Raw genomic sequence first — 16,115 nt, 5'->3', positions numbered from 1 at the left:
TCCAAATTAAGTTTGCCTTCATATTTAAAGTCCCTAATACATTCCATTTATCATTGTTATCACTTTCATTACAAGCTTCTCAAGGCACCTAAAGTACAAACTCAACGTGGAACGGAGTATGAAGTTGCTAAGATTCTGGACTCTCACATCCGATATGGTCATTGCAGTACCTAATTGACTGGAAGGAATACATACCAGAAGAACATTACTGAACCAATGCTATAGATGTCCATGCACCAAAACTTGTCCCAGCCTTCCACGCCAAGTTTCCACGTAAACCAAAGAGGTGTCCTGGGGTCACCCCGTAAAGATCCGGGTGATTAAACAGACATTCTTACCATTCAAGTGTTTGTGCAGACTGTCCCTGCGTCCCAAGCCAAGGTGCCATTTTTTTACTGCACCCCACTGTGTATATGTTACTGATGTTCATTACCCCACTGTGTATACAGTACTGTGACTGCTGGACCTACCCGACTGTGTGCTAACGCAAATTAAAAAATGTAAACAATAAAAAAATAAAAATGTATTTCATGTTATTTCACAAGAATCTTTTTCTTGATACTCGCAAATATATATTTAATCTTTTTTACTGTTTAGTGTGCTTTTTTTACAGGCATCTAATTCAGAAGCATCTGTAAGCCCTGTGATATACACAAATATATATTTAATTTTGTACTGTTTGGTGTTCTTTTTTTTTCACAAGAATGGTTGATGATGATTCTTTTGAGAGAAAGCATCCAAGTAGGGATTTCAGACAGTCCATTTAACAACTGGCAGAACCTGATATCATGTAACCAGCAGGTAATGACTAATAGGTAGGCCTATGTATTAGTACCTACTACCACATATACAAGCAGCAAATATAGGATCAATGGCTCACATATTTTTTACTAGCTGGCGGGGATAGTAAATGTCAAAAATAAGTGAATTTCTGGATACAAATACACCTATTTTTTTCCAAATTTCCTTTAGTAAATTTCCCTCAATGATTATGTCACGCGTATCCACAAGTATGGCACCCAGTGTCAAAAATACATAGAGGGCAATTCAGGTCCATTTGGAAGGGGCCAAATTTAGCCCCAGGAGCGTATGCCTTCAGCGAGTTTATCCACTAGCTTAGTGGTTCCCAACCCTGTTCCTCAAAGACCCCTAAGGGTTCAGGTTTTTCAAGTCACCCAACTGGTGCACTATGTATCACCAGCTGTCAATGTAAAAAAAATCCAGAGGTGACATGGAAACGTGAACTGTTGGAGGTTCTTGAGGACCAGGGTTGGGCTTGGACCGGTGCTTTTTAATATCTTTATTGGTGATATTGCAAATGGAATTGAGGGTAAAATGTGCCTTTTTGCAGATGACACAAAGGTATGCAACAGGGAAGACACACCAGGAGGGGTAAAACAAATGATTGAGGATCTAGGCAGATTAGAGAAATGGTCAAGAGAATGGCAACTACAGTTTAATGCCAAAAAATGCAAAATCATGCACTTGGGTCTCAGAAATCCAAAGACTCAATATAGTATAAATGGCGCTATAATGGAAACTACTGAGGAAGAGAGGGATCTAGGTGTCACCATTTCAGGGGACTTAAAAGCAGGTAGGCAATGTAACAAAGCAATGAAGAAGGCAAGTCAGATGCTTGGTTGCATAGGGAGAGGTATCAGCAGTAGAAAGAAAGAAGTAATAATGCCACTGTATAGGTCATTGGTACGACCTCACCTAGAGTATTGTGTTCAGTTCTGGAGGCCATATCTCCAGAAGGATATAAATACATTGGAGACTGTACAAAGAAGAGCAACTAAAATGGTGCATGGCCTACATCACAATACGTACCAGGAAAGACTAAAAGATCTTAATATGTATACTTTAGAGCAGAGAAGGGAAAGGGGGGACATGATAGAAACTTTCAAATATATCAAGGGCTTTAACAAGGTACAGGTGGGAGACATTCTTCAAAGGAAGAGGAGCAACAGAACACGAGGACATGCACTGAAACTAGAGGGAGGAAGATTCAGGGGAAATGTGAGGAAGAATTTTTTCACAGAAAGAGTAGTAGATAAGTGGAATAGCCTCCCAACAGAGGTGGTAGACGCAAATACAGTAGTACAATTTAAACATGCTTGGGATAAGCATATTGATATCCTTACAAAAAAATAAGGATCAAATATGGTTTGAGGTAACATGTTTAAAAAAAGGGGCAGACTAGATGGGCCAAGTGGTTCTTATCTGCCGTCAAATTCTATGTTTCTATGTAACCACTGCACTAGTTGCCACTTTTGATAGAGACTCTTTGATAAAGTTGCCGTCAGGAACAAACCTTCTAGGGATCGCTTATGACCAATTACTCTGCTGCAACCACACCGTTCAATTTTCACAGGAGCCCTCCATTCGTGACTTACTGCTGGCATGCCACCTTGAGTGGGAGAGTCCGAGACTGCTGTGGTCACTGTGGTACTAGCTATACTGGCACCATGTAGAAGCGTCTCCCTCCTTCTGCCCGGCGACTACTCACCCCCTTGTGTCTTTATCATAAAGATGGACCCCACACCAGCTCTAGGGCCCTTATTCTGATTGACGCGTACTTTACCGCATACTTTCGGATCGCGTCTTTACGGCGTCTGCGCATGCGTGGAGAACGCAACGCGCATGTGCCACGCCTTGACTCCGTACCTGTTCGGCCAAATCCCGTACAAAACTGTTCCCCGCAATCAGTCGGGAAATATGGGCGTATTATGGGCGTCATGCGGAATGACACATGGGCGTAGTTTCAAAGTGGGCAAAACGGGGCGGAAACATGGGCGGACACGGGGGAGTACACTTATGTTGGGGGGCGTACATTCGGATACCACTCCGAATGCACGCGATCAAAAAGGGAAGAAATGTGCGGTGTCCACAAGTGTACTATTGCTTTGCGGACACCACTCGTTCATGCGGTAGGCGAACGTATGCCTAATGACTACAAGCATTAACACCTGAACCCAATAGAATCGACTCCTTTACTCATTACTCACTAATAGGACGCTTGTCAGTGCTTTAATTGAAACCATTGCACTTCAATTGCTGTAAGGGTTAATGTGTGCAATGCATGTGTTAGGCATGCTTGTAAGGATATATTGGCATCTAATTGATTCCAATTCCAAATAAGAAGTTTTTTATGAGGATAGGTAATTGAATAAGTGGGTCATGTGATGTATTGCAGAAGATACATAATAGTGGGTTGTTTGGCGTAAATACTCCGCTTACGTGCGGTAGCACCGCTTGGCTCCCGTTCGGATGCGGTATTCCCGAGCATACTCTGTAATACTCTGTAATACCGTGCAGAATCGGAGTGTTTCTCCCGCACACGCATGGTTTGTATGTCGTCCGTAAACACGCCCTGTTCTTAAAGAGTGAGTCCGTCCGAATGCGGAGGACCCGTGGGCGTTTCTACAGACGATGGCCGCACGCGGCAGAACACCGTGGCGTGCGGACCGCTCCGTAAGAATGCGGGAATATCCGCACCGATCAGAATAAGGGCCAAGGTGCGCAGACACCTTATTTCCAAAAGGTAATATGCTTATTACACTAAAACTGTGCTTATTTACGGAACCAATTGCGGTCTGCCTTGAGTTTTATTCCATGCACTGCTTTATGCAAGTAAATCAAGGATTCACCTTTTTAATTGTGCGTGTAAGAGATTCACCTTTCAATTCAATTTAAGTGTAAAAAATGATATGTTTTATTTAATTATTTTTATGTTGATCTAATTGTTATTTTTAGATGAATGTGATATTATATATTGGCCCTTATTCTGGTTCACTCACAAATACAAATTCTTTCTCAAATGGACAAAACCATGTGCACTGCAGGGGGCAGATATAACATGTGCAGAGAGATTTAGATTTGGGTGAGTTACTTTGTTTCTGTGCAGGGAAAATACTGACTGCTTTACTTTTACACTGCAATATAGATCTCACTTTGACAGAAAACCCCACCCAAATCGAATTCTCTCTGCACAAGTTACATCTGCCCCACCTGCAGTGCACATGATTTTGTCCATTTTAGAAGAAATTTGCCTTTGCGAACCAGAATGACGGTCATTTTTGCTAGAAAAAAATAATTTATTTGCTACAGTATATTAAATTGTGGTTTGTATTATTTTCCTGTCAGTCAGCAATCTTGTTAATTATGCATTCAATTATAAGCGCAGATAATCTTTTTCCCTTCTAATTGGTACTGCGACCATGTTAACAAATCCAAGTAATCAGAGATTCTGTTTGTTAATGGCTGTTATCAAGGTGATAAGGTGAAAAAGGCGTACCTCCCAACGGGTGCCAGACGGGGTCCCGGCTGTCGGGATCCCGACAGGCATTCACCCGACGTCGGGATCCCGACTGTCAAAACACCAACAGCCGGGTTCCCAATGGGCACCTGCTATTTTCCCTCGTGGGGGTCTATGACCCCCATAGAGGGAGAATAGAATAGGTGGCTCGCGTAGCGAGCCACCGTGTCCGCAGCGTGGCGAGCACAGCGATCCCACAAGGGGCTTAGTGGCGCTCACCATGCTGTCTGGGTCCGGCCAGTCGGGATCCCGACATTGGGATAATGACTGTCGGGATCCCGACTGTCGGACCCCTATACCACACCCCCTTCCAACATGATCCTCTCCAGGATACTCTATTCCTGGACTTTCCTCTTACCTCACCTGTGTTGAAGCGCCTTTCTTATCCATTTTATGATGGCAATCATAAATTAAGAGGGAAGTTCAGAAACAGAGCATTGTGTCCCTTCTGGAATGGAATGTTGGGAGGTATGAAAACGGGAGCACAATTGAATAGCCCCGATCGTTAAAGCCAGAGGATACCTTCCTTTTTTACCAACAGTAATTTTACATTGGGTAATTAAACCCCAGCCTAAAGCCCAAAAAACACTAGATGATATATCAATATACTGTAAACGATAATGACTTTGGTAATGATATGTCCATATTGTCCAGTGTGTACGCTCAATATCGTTAACGATGCACTATCCCGGTGTTGTATTTCTGACGTCTGTACATGCAGGTCAATATCGACTATATTGTCAACAACTGCATGTTCAAGCAGGGGCTGAGTAATGTCACTGAACGATATTGTTTACTATATTGTTCAGTGTGTATGCACTATAGCATTTGCCAGGGAGCTCATGATATCATTAACGATATTGCTTGTGGAGCATGCTGTATCATCTAGTGTGTATGGGGTTTTAGTGTTATAGATTCGTAGCTGGAAATGACAATGTAAGCAGTTACCATAAACACAACACAGTCAAATCTTCACCATAAAAAGCATCACAAAATGCCAAAGTGGTTTATTTGCGTGTTCTTTTACCTGCTATAGTGATGGACAGATAACACCTGCAAACAGAACAAGGCAAAATGCTGTGTATATCTATTTCCTGCCATCGAAGTAAATAGTGAGAGCACAGGGGTTAAGGCCAAAAACTACAGACAGGATGCATTCTCCATTCCTAAAGCTCCTGCCCAGGCCTGGAGCCGCTGCCTTCCCTCATTAGGAAAGCTCTCGCTCTGTCAGCTCTGCTATACTAACACGGCCTGACTGGATTACAATATAGATCCCAGCAGGTGGCAAGAAGAGAGGGCAGCTCAGCTCATAGTGTTTGGACCTAACATTTATTCCCATTAAAGCTCGAGTGTAGGTGATATGACCAGAACTCATAGGACCTTCTTAGGTCATGTACATCATTCTTATCTATTGGCCACCTCAGTATATTTCTATTCATACTGGATGTTTCTCCTGTGTTAGCACAGCAACATTGTTCTTGAGCTTTACAGAGTCTATGGGGTTGATTCAGCGATGAATGCTAGAACCATACTTGGAAGATTTATTTTAATCTATATATGGGCCAATAATGGGTGTATATTGACTTCAGCCACCTCCTGAGGCATTAGCATGTTTTCGCACATAAACTGTGCCCAAAGGCGCAGCTGCTGTGACTTCAGCATACATCTCAGAATCAATCTTTATGAACGCAAGGTAACACCTAGTAGTGTGAGGGTTAGGGTAAGCACATCTCACCAACGAGTCTGCAGTGTGACAAGCGCAGTGAGTACGCAAGGGGCTTGAATGTTCTCGACCCCTGTTTGGCCTCATAACAGTCGGGATTCTGATGTTGTTGACAGGACCGTTGGAATCCCGACTGATGAAAATTCATCATGGGTGTGCAAAGCACATTTTATTATGGGGTGCAAGGTCAAGGGGGTATGTCTAGCACCACCTATTGGGCATGTCTAACACCACCCACTGGGTGTGTCTAATACCGCCAATCAGGTGTGTCTACATCATCTACTGGCACGCACTACAATATAAAACGTCTCTCAGCCACACCATAATCTCCTGCCTCTTTCAGTATTAATCTTCTAATTACTCTGTGTAACAGTACATGTCAATAAAGTCATGAACATGTATGGATGACGCAGGTATGTAGTGATATGACAATGGTCTAGTATAATTAACAATGCAAAACACACATAACTGATTGTTGGTTGCTTTTTTTAATGAAATACAGTTCTATAAGGCAAAAGTCTGTTAAAAGGTATTGTTGGTATTGCTAGCAGCAGGGAGGTGTTCATAAGGCTGTGCACAGCATTTAATGGGTGTCTGTGTACCCCTAACACTCAATGTGCCCACACCTATGAAACTCATACCATACCCGGGAGTTTGGAGCAGTGTACATATACAGTAATATACTGTATAGTAAGGATAAATTCATACCTTAGTATTTATTTTTTATACATTGGGGCATATCTAATTTACTGTGATGTTTACCACACGTGAAAGCTCTGTGTTTAATGCCTAGATCTACTCAATTATTTAGCATTTTCCCCAAATTGTAAACTCATGGGTAATGCGTGCGGTATCCGGTTGATGCCTCAGCAGTGATCATGTCAATAGGTTGACTGACATGCTGTCTCTACCTGCCCAGCGGGCTCACTGGGCATGCGCGAGATCTCGCTACTCACATGAGTTCATCCACGCAGCCCGAAGCCAGCAGTCCCTGCTGTGGGGATAGGGCATCGTCACCTGCAGTTTTTGAAGTTGATAGCAGCGGGGGTGGAACAGTCAGCACTGCTGACCATTCCTACATTTTCCCTCCATATCGGCCTGCTAATTTTTACATAGCAGCGCTGATATGGACAGGGGCGTGTAGCGCCCTTGTCATTAACCAAGTGGCGGCTCCTTCTTACATGGGGGAGAAGCAGTATCAGAAAACATAATCTGCACTGATAACCCTTCTCCCACATAATTCCAGATCATACCCCTGAAAGTCCTGTGGCCTGTAATAATGGCTGCTGATTGGAAGACTGTGTGTGGAGCTGTATGAGTATGCTGCACAGCAAAAGTATGAACAGTCCTCAGTAGTTAATGTGCAGCTTCGTCTGTATGGCATATTATGAATTGGCCATTTGGTGTTGCATTCAAATGTGGGGCAGCATGGTATTACCGCTATAAATGTGATACAACATGATGTGCCATACTATAAATTAGTGACACTATAGTGGGATATCTATGAAATGTTGACCCCACTGTGTGACATGCTATGACTTCAGAGTCCTGAGGAGTAGCATGATATGAGTTAGGGGCCATGCTGTGTGGCATTCTATGCATTGGGGGCATTATTTTTTGTTAAACTATAAATAGGCTATTGGATATAGACATGTGGCAGGGGATAAATGAAGATGCGCGTTTTGTGGTCTTACAGTTATTTAGCACTATTTATTTTTTCACTAATTTTATACTTTTTATACTATAATTTTTCACTTATGCAACACATTTTAACCCCTAGCTTTTGCTTCTCTCTTATAAACCTTGGGGTGACTGGCTTTCACTGGCTTTTTTGGGGTACCACGCCCCGGATTCAAGCTTAGTATTAGGGACCCACCAGATATACTAGGTCACCTAGATGAAGTTGGGTGCTAGTATGTCTTGGCCAATAAGAATACCAAGAACCTTGATTATTACTCAATATTAAATAGCAGAGCATAATTTTGTGGAGTGTGCATCAGCACTGTATGTCTTTCTTTGTAGAACTACAAGTCCCAGCATGCTAACACCTCATGATACATGTGTATAAATAGGGTGTACATTTTAAGATCCGTAAAACTGCGTAAAGTAGTAAAACAGTTTGTGTGTAGGACCTACATTTTGAGTGAAAAGTCACTCAGTGTGGCTGAGTGGCTCTCTTCTGCAATTTGCTGACCATGAGGGATGTCTGGTTGTCTTCTGCCTATAGCTTTTATACATTGACTCTCTTTCTCTATACGCAAATCTTTTCGAGTGTCTCTTTCTGTGGCAGGTTTGTCTGTCCTGCCCAATGGTTGCATCCTTCCCTAAGATCTTCAGCAAAGTCCATATCTCTCCTGTTTCTCACTCCCCAAAATCTGGGACAGCTGCTAAATTATTTTAGGAACTGTTTTCCTTTCTTTTTCATAAATTTTGCAAATCTGTCCCAACCTCTCTATACACCTGCAACCAATGCATTCCACACTGCAAAACCAGTCTGATTTTGCAGTGTGAATGATTGCTGCTTTAAAAAAAACTGGAGATTTCTTCCCAAACTTTCTGAATCTCTCATCCTATTAAATCTCACCCTTTATGTCATAACTACTAGACTATTGACTTTATTGCAAAGAAATGGGTTTCTACATGGTTGTAGTGTTACTTTGTAGTATAACGGTTTAGGAAAAATATCACATACAGCAGACCTGGCCAAAAGGTAGATCCTGATCTACCAGTAGATCTTGGGGCATCCGCTGGTAGATCACGGCCAAATTAACAAAATACACGTGAACTTGAACATCTGACGTTTCAGAACGCCAGCTCCCGGTAGTGCTGCGTGCCCCTGATGTCATGATATTACCGGAACGCTGTGAAGAGCCCTCTGCAGCTGCTATATATCAGTCTGGCTCCACACCCACATATGCTGGGGTTACCGCTCTGTACCAGCACAGAGGCTCCTCACAGCACCAAGTACACCCTGAGCGACTCCTGGATGTAGTGTGTGGGGTGTAATTGTCTGATATGGGGGGTACAGTGGCTGCAGGCTGATGCTGCTGGAGTACAGCCGCCGCCTGCTCCGTTAATATGATACAATACCCGAGTGGTTCCGTGCTTGTGTCCTGGTTATCAGTCGCTGACTGACTAATAGATCCTATAACAGAAGAAAATGGCCGTGCGCTGTCGGACCACAGTGTAACAAATTATGAGCTATCACAAATATTCTGTTCAGGCAGCAGTCAGATGCGTGTACTTGGACCACATATAGAAAGAACACAAAGAGAGAAAAAGACAGACTGCGCTAAAATAGAAATCAAATGTAATCCAAAAATAAACATAAAGGTATCAAAGCAATTAAAATACAAAATACAATCTATCAATATGAAACCAATTTCATTTGAAGGTCACTATGGCCAGTATTAGTAATACGGGATGCGGTCATTTGGTCGAATGCATTATGGTCGAATGTCATTACATCGAATCCATTAGGTCGAATTGCTAAAAGGTCGACATGATTCTAGGTCGACATGGGAAAAGGTCGAAATGATTCTAGGTCGAAAGGTCATTAGTTCGACAGGTCATTAGGTCGAAAAGGTCATTAGTTCGACATTGTCTAGGTCGATATTCACAAAGTCGACATGGGGTTTTTCACTGTTTTTTGAGCCGACATGTGCTGACAGGCGGTATTTCATGCCCTACCATCCACTAGGGCGTGGTGGGAGAATAAAATAGTGTGCCGAGCGTAGCGAGGCACCGTGCCCGACGCATCGCGAGCGCAGCGAGCGATGCGAGGGGATGCAGTGCACTTTAAACTGTGTCCATGTCGACTGTGTTGACATTTAGGTAAAAAAACAGTGAAAAACCCCATGTCGACTTTGTGAATGTCGACCTAGACAATGTCGAACTAATGACCTTGTCGACCTAATGACCTGTCGAACTAATGACCTTTCGACCTAGAATCATTTCGACCTTTTCCCATGTCGACCTAGAATCATGTCAACCTTTTAGCAATTCGACCTAATGGATTCGATGTAATGACATTTGACCATAATGCATTCGACCAAACGATCCCAACCCATCTCCGCTAAATATGTGAACTAAAAGTAGATCCCGCATACCTCCCAACATGACCCATTTCAGGAGGGACAAAATGATCTGCTCCTGGACTTGCTGCCAGTAGTAGTTGCAGAGGTGGGACTGCACCAATGTCGCAAATTCAAAAAGGGGAGCCACACCTGCCAGTGAGTCCAGACTGTGGTGTTTAGGGTGGCAGTTGGTGGGGCTCCCCTATCTGAATTGTGGACTGTGCTGCAGCCCTGCAACTGCCACTGACATGGATGTCCAGATAGAGAGCATCTTGTCCCTCCTGGAATGGGTTAAAAATATGGCCACCCCTGCTAGAAAACAATGTAACTACAGTTAAAATTGTGTTCATATAAAACCTCACATTCCCAAAGATTTATAGGGAAATCCTGCCGCCATCAAATAATACATTAGATTCTGATGTGATGTGAATGTAATATTTAAAATAAGAAGTGAATTACCCTTAGGTCAGTCATGCAAAAGACCTGTGATGTCATAATGGGTCTCAAACCACAAACAGCCAGCCCTGGCCAATCAGGTGGGGTCTGTGAGGGTATAGTGATGTCATAATGGGGACTGCCTAGATCAGGGCTGTACTGATGCTGTCTCACTCATTCACCTCACAGGACTCCGGGCAGTGCGCACCTCACCAGCAGGAGGACATACTCACATAAGGTTAGTGACTGGACAGAGATAAGGGCAGGTTAGTGCGATGCGGCGGCAGACTCGGAGCGTGACTACTGTAATATATGACTGATCTCCTGACCGACAGGACAGTATTGGATACAAACAAATCTCCCACCTAGGGGGGCAGTACTAAGCAGTCACTAGGGCTGTACCTGGGACACCTAAGGGCGGTGTCTGAATGGCGCTGGATAAACCCTGTATGGAGCGGTTAGGACGTGTCGCAAGGCACAAGGTGTCCTATGCTGCATCAAGTCCCAGTACTGATCCCTACTTATTAATGTGCAGAGGTGGGAGAGATGTATATGGTGCTGTACCCATTACTTTGTTATTATCTGATACTGTTGTTATAGTTTTATCATAGTTTGGGCTCCATGTAAGAGTGGTACTAAATTCTGGCAGCATATTGTGTTTAGTGTCCGTGTGATACACAGGATATGCCGCTGGTATTTACCATCACACGCAGTATCTTTCCAGCGAGGACCAGCGGTGCCCCCTCCTCCGCTGCATCCTCTGCTGTGTTGCCAGCAGCCTGTTGGCAATGGGTTACTGACTAATGCACATACATGACGGCCGTCTGTGTATGTGCATAGAGATCAGACCCGGTGGGGACATAGGAAACAGAGTTAGAGCTGTCCTATATATATCATTGCAGCCCTAACCCCTTATAGCACCAGAGACGAGTCCTAAAGGGGTTCTGGCTGATTCTTACATAGAGTCCTAATACTAATGGGTAGCTAGCTACCTTGTCTCTTTCCCCCTACCTTGTCTCTCTCGCCCCCTACCTTGTCTCTCTCGCCCCCTACCTTGTCTGTCTCGCCCCTTTACCTTGTCTGTCTCGCCCCCCTACCTTGTCTGTCTCTCCCCCCTACCTTGTCTTTCCCCCCCATTACTGTGGACATGCGCGTGCCCCCCGGTGCCATCGGGTGCGTTCTTCATCATCTGGGAAAAAAAAAAGTTAAAGTACAGATTTGGGGTGACAGAAGGGATGACGGGTTATATAAGGTTAGTGGGTGGGTGGTTTGGGCAAACTCTGCAAAGTCTCTTAATGCCTAGAGGGACGGGCAGTCCGTCAGCCATGGGTCCCCAGAGGTTTCCCCCACAGGGGGTTTTTCCTCTCCTGAGTGCTGATGGATGACTCCACCATCTTGTTCCTCTTATAGGACAAGTGTGTAAGAGTTCTGGAACAATCCTGTTCCAGTATTCCCTATTTTATAATGCAGAGCAAAAATAATATATACATTTTACTTAAAATAAAAGTTTGAATTTATTTATTAAATATATTTTGTGTGAATTTGTCTTTATTTATATTAATAAATGCTCCAAAAGGTCAGGAGGTTGCAGCGAGGGCTGGTGGGTAAATGAGAGCAGAGGTAGTAATGGAAAGTAAATGGAGTAGGCTTACACCCTGATCACTGAGGTAACCATACAAATGGGTGGGGCTTATAGAGTAGGCTTACACCCTGATCACTGAGGTGACCATACAAATGGGAGGGGCGTATGGAGTAGGCTTACACCCTGATCACTGATGTGACCATACAAATGGGAGAGGCTTATGGAGTAGGCTTACACCCTGATCACTGAGGTGACCATACAAATGGGAGGGGCTTATGGAGTAGGCTTACACCCTGATAACTGATGTGACCATACAAATGGGCGGGGCTTATGGAGTAAGCTTACACCCCGATCACTGAGGTGACCATACAAATGGGCGGGGCTTATAGAGTAGGTAGTAATGAATCAATGCCTCCAACTAATATGCGCTCAAGGTTTGGTAGGGAAACATTATATTTGTATGTGTTGTATGTGAATAATGCAAGTCGGTAATATGATATATGGGTTGTTAACTCCTGATAAATAATAATAATAATAATAATAATAAATACAAATAAAAAGAAGATTTAACAAAGGAGGAAGAAGAAGAAGAAGAAGAATTATATTTCTACAGTATTTTTCTCCAATTCGGCACAAGACACGTTACAGATAACATGAACGTGTATTACAGAAGTTTAGGTTTTCAGAGAATACAGAAATAATAAATAAAATACTAAGGTGTGACAGACATTTTGTGTAATCAATGCCAAGGATTATTCCTCCTACGCACATTGGGATTAGGAGAGATCATTGCAAAATTATCAGAACCAGTCACGGCTCTTTCTACACAGGAGAGTCCGAGGCGAGGCGGCCATCTTGGGTGCACTACGTAGGTTACAATATGCAATTAGCAATACATGATAATAGGACATGAAATAAGAAGCAACCTATACCCCTTTCACATCGCACCTACTGTGATTACCAGGTTCATGCCGGTTTCTTGCCGGTTCGACCCAGTAATTGGTGGGATGTGAAAGGGGTCACAGGGTCCTGCAAAGCGGTAGCAACACGGCAATATGAACCGGTAAAAAAGAAGGGTTCTTACCGGTTCATTGCCGTGTTGCTTTGCGGTGTGAACGGGTTAATAAGGTTGAGAGACCCATTTCCCGTTCACAACATGGAGGAGGCAGTGCTTGGAGCAGCGCCAGCACAAAGCATTGCCTCCTCCACCTCCCCCGATGATGCTATGCCACGCCCCTGGGTGATGTTGAAGAACCGGCAATATTGGCAGTTCGCTGAGGGGATGTGAACAGAGTAAAATGCAGGGTTGCCCAGGGACTGAACAATTTCAAAGTCCCAGTGCGACCCTGCATTTTGCCATGTGAAAGGGGTTGAACAGGATTCACACTGCAGAGGTTCCAATCACGGACAATAATTACATAACTGACCGAAAGTAAAATAAATAAATAAGAAAAACGATATTAATTCTGTGTCACATTTGGAAGATGTTAAACTCTGAATTGCATATAATATAGGCATGATCCCACGTGGATTAATGACAGCTCAGAAGTGATAACTGTGGGCTGTGGTCATGGTTCCAGTGATACAGACTGTTCGGTAGGTTGTGTATGTTATCAGCCTAGCAAACGTATGTATGTATGTATATGTATGTATATGTATGTATGTATGTATGTATATTTGTATGTATGTATATGTATGTATGTATGTATGTATGTATATGTATGTATGTATATATATATGTATGTATGTATATATATATGTATGTATATGTACGTACGTACATATGAAGGTATGTATGTATGTATATATGTATGTATGTATGTATATTCAATCCAAATGAAGGCACTCCACGCAGTTTTCATGCAATTTTTAAAAGGCTGTATTGAAATGCTCCATAACGCCAAGTACTTTTGGAGCCTCCCGCTCCTTCATCAGGGCTTGGGCAACAGCAATCACAAATCTCTACAACAACACACTGGCTCTCACCCGGTGCATGCACGTGCACATAAATGCGCATGTGCAGTAAAGGTCCATGATGGCTATAATATAAAACAGAACAGAACATGCAGCTAAAATAATAAAGTTACTGTAGCAAACAATTTAGTCACTTTAGGCAAAATACATTAAAAAAGATAATATAGCAATAAAACTTACCACATGGCAAAATGTCAATCTCGTAAAATGCCTGTAAATCCCATTTGAGGGAGTTTTTGTCTCTATAATGAAGAGATATCATTGCCATTAAGTTGGGATCCTTAAGTGTGTTTAGGAGATAATGAATCTAGTATCAACTCTAGAAATGCGAATGTGGATTTGGAGTAGCCTGGCTTTCTTAAATAATAGAAGAGAAGCAGAGACAGATCATAAGTGCTTCTTAGTATTGCTCCTTATTATCAGACAGAGATGAGACTCCCTCTAAGTTTTATCTATGAGCCAGTGACTCCTCTCTCTCGCTCCTCAGGACAGATGACCTCGAGGTCAGTGAAATGAAAGTGAAAAGCAACAGGTCCCAATGAAAGGTCATAGGGTGAAATGCAAGTTAGGATTGTTTAAAAAGATTTGGCTGTAGGGTAACTCTCGGAGGAACATTAACTGAATATAGCGCAGGTTGATGAAAATAAGTCCTAGCTATAGCCATAACTGATCATGATTATTACAGTAGTAAACACAAAAGCTACTGTAAAATCTGCAGTATAAAAGTATTAATATGTGTATCATTGCCAAACTGTATGCTGCTAGGAGTCTGCATAATCAGTTAGTTCAAAGCTATATTAGGGGTAAAGGTTAATTGCATAGCTGTATTCATAAAAAAAAATCATTTTATTTTATAGGTGTCTGGTTTCACAGAGTGATGCAGAATACAATGCAGGGCTCAAATTCAGAACATGGGACCATTTGCTATTAGTTTCACTATCCACTTGGACATCTAATGGGAATCTAATGGGAATAGTAACCTGTGGTGAGTGAAGTGAGTCCAACCAGCTCCTCTCATTTTTCAAACACAGCCTGTAACATGGCAGTTACAATTTGATTGGCTGGGACTTTACCTCCAGCCAAGGCTTAGTAAATAAACCGCATAGTCGCTAACAATAAAGGTGCAGTTACGCGGTGAGATTTTGGCTATAGACCTGATTCAGACCTGAACGGTCACAAATCTGTCACCCCGCTTGAGTGAAATCCCACCTAGCGATTTCAGGTGATCATTGTGCGAATGGATGTGTACGGCTATACACTGGTCACAACTCATTGCAGGCACCGCATAGCCCTGGACTAACTCAGAAAACTCGTGTGGACCTTTTGAGTGTCGACCATGTCCATGTTGACCTTAAGCTTGCTTCAACCTTCTGTCAATGCCGACGTATGGTATGTCAACCATTTCCAGTGTCAATGTTGTCACTGTCGACCATTGGTGGTTGACCTAGTGACTGTCGATCAGAGACCGCATACTGTCAGTTTACAGTGTATCGATAATCGGCCGCTGTGCAAATTCGCAGCTGTGCTTTCATGTCTGAATCAGACCCTATATGATTTCCCTTGAACTCACCTGAGCCAAGAAACCACTGATATGAACTATAGACACTGTGCGATTTTGACTGATCTTGAACACTACATGACATTCATGACATGCATGACATTTGCAAGATTTATACACACAGGAGGTCATTCTGAACGACTCGCAAAACTGTGAAATTCACAGCTTTGCGAGTCAACTAAACGCCACCCACATGTATGCCCGTCTGCCATACGCACGCATATTTTGCCCGCACGCATGCAAATGGATGCATAAACATCCATTCACAGCTTGCGTGCAGGGCAGAAATCATTCAATAGTCGACGAACATCGAATGATTTCTATAGCACTCACAAATGTAGATTTACGGCGCCCTGGTATGGGAAGAGGGTGGGCAGCTGACGTCACCGTATCATTACCATTGGAACATCCAGCGTTTTCATGGGGACGCCCTTGAAATGCTGGGCACT

At 43.1% G+C, this 16,115-nt stretch overlaps 1 long non-coding RNA gene across 1 annotated transcript in view; it reads left to right on the top strand.

Annotated features, from left to right (window-relative positions):
- Positions 1-12,082, top strand: part of LOC146007328 (uncharacterized) — a 41,757-nt gene extending 29,675 nt beyond the window's left edge. The window contains exon 2 of the long non-coding RNA XR_014444329.1: positions 10,742-12,082. This is a non-coding gene — a long non-coding RNA (uncharacterized LOC146007328). The remainder of the gene's footprint in view (positions 1-10,741) is intronic.
- Positions 12,083-16,115: the final 4,033 nt, after the last annotated feature.

This window comes from Crinia signifera, chromosome 1, assembly GCF_055691185.1.
Source record: "Crinia signifera chromosome 1, ASM5569118v1, whole genome shotgun sequence".
Taxonomy (NCBI): Eukaryota; Metazoa; Chordata; class Amphibia; order Anura; family Myobatrachidae; genus Crinia; species Crinia signifera.
Note: the sequence above shows the minus strand (reverse complement) of the source record. Positions and strands in the feature narration are given on the sequence as shown.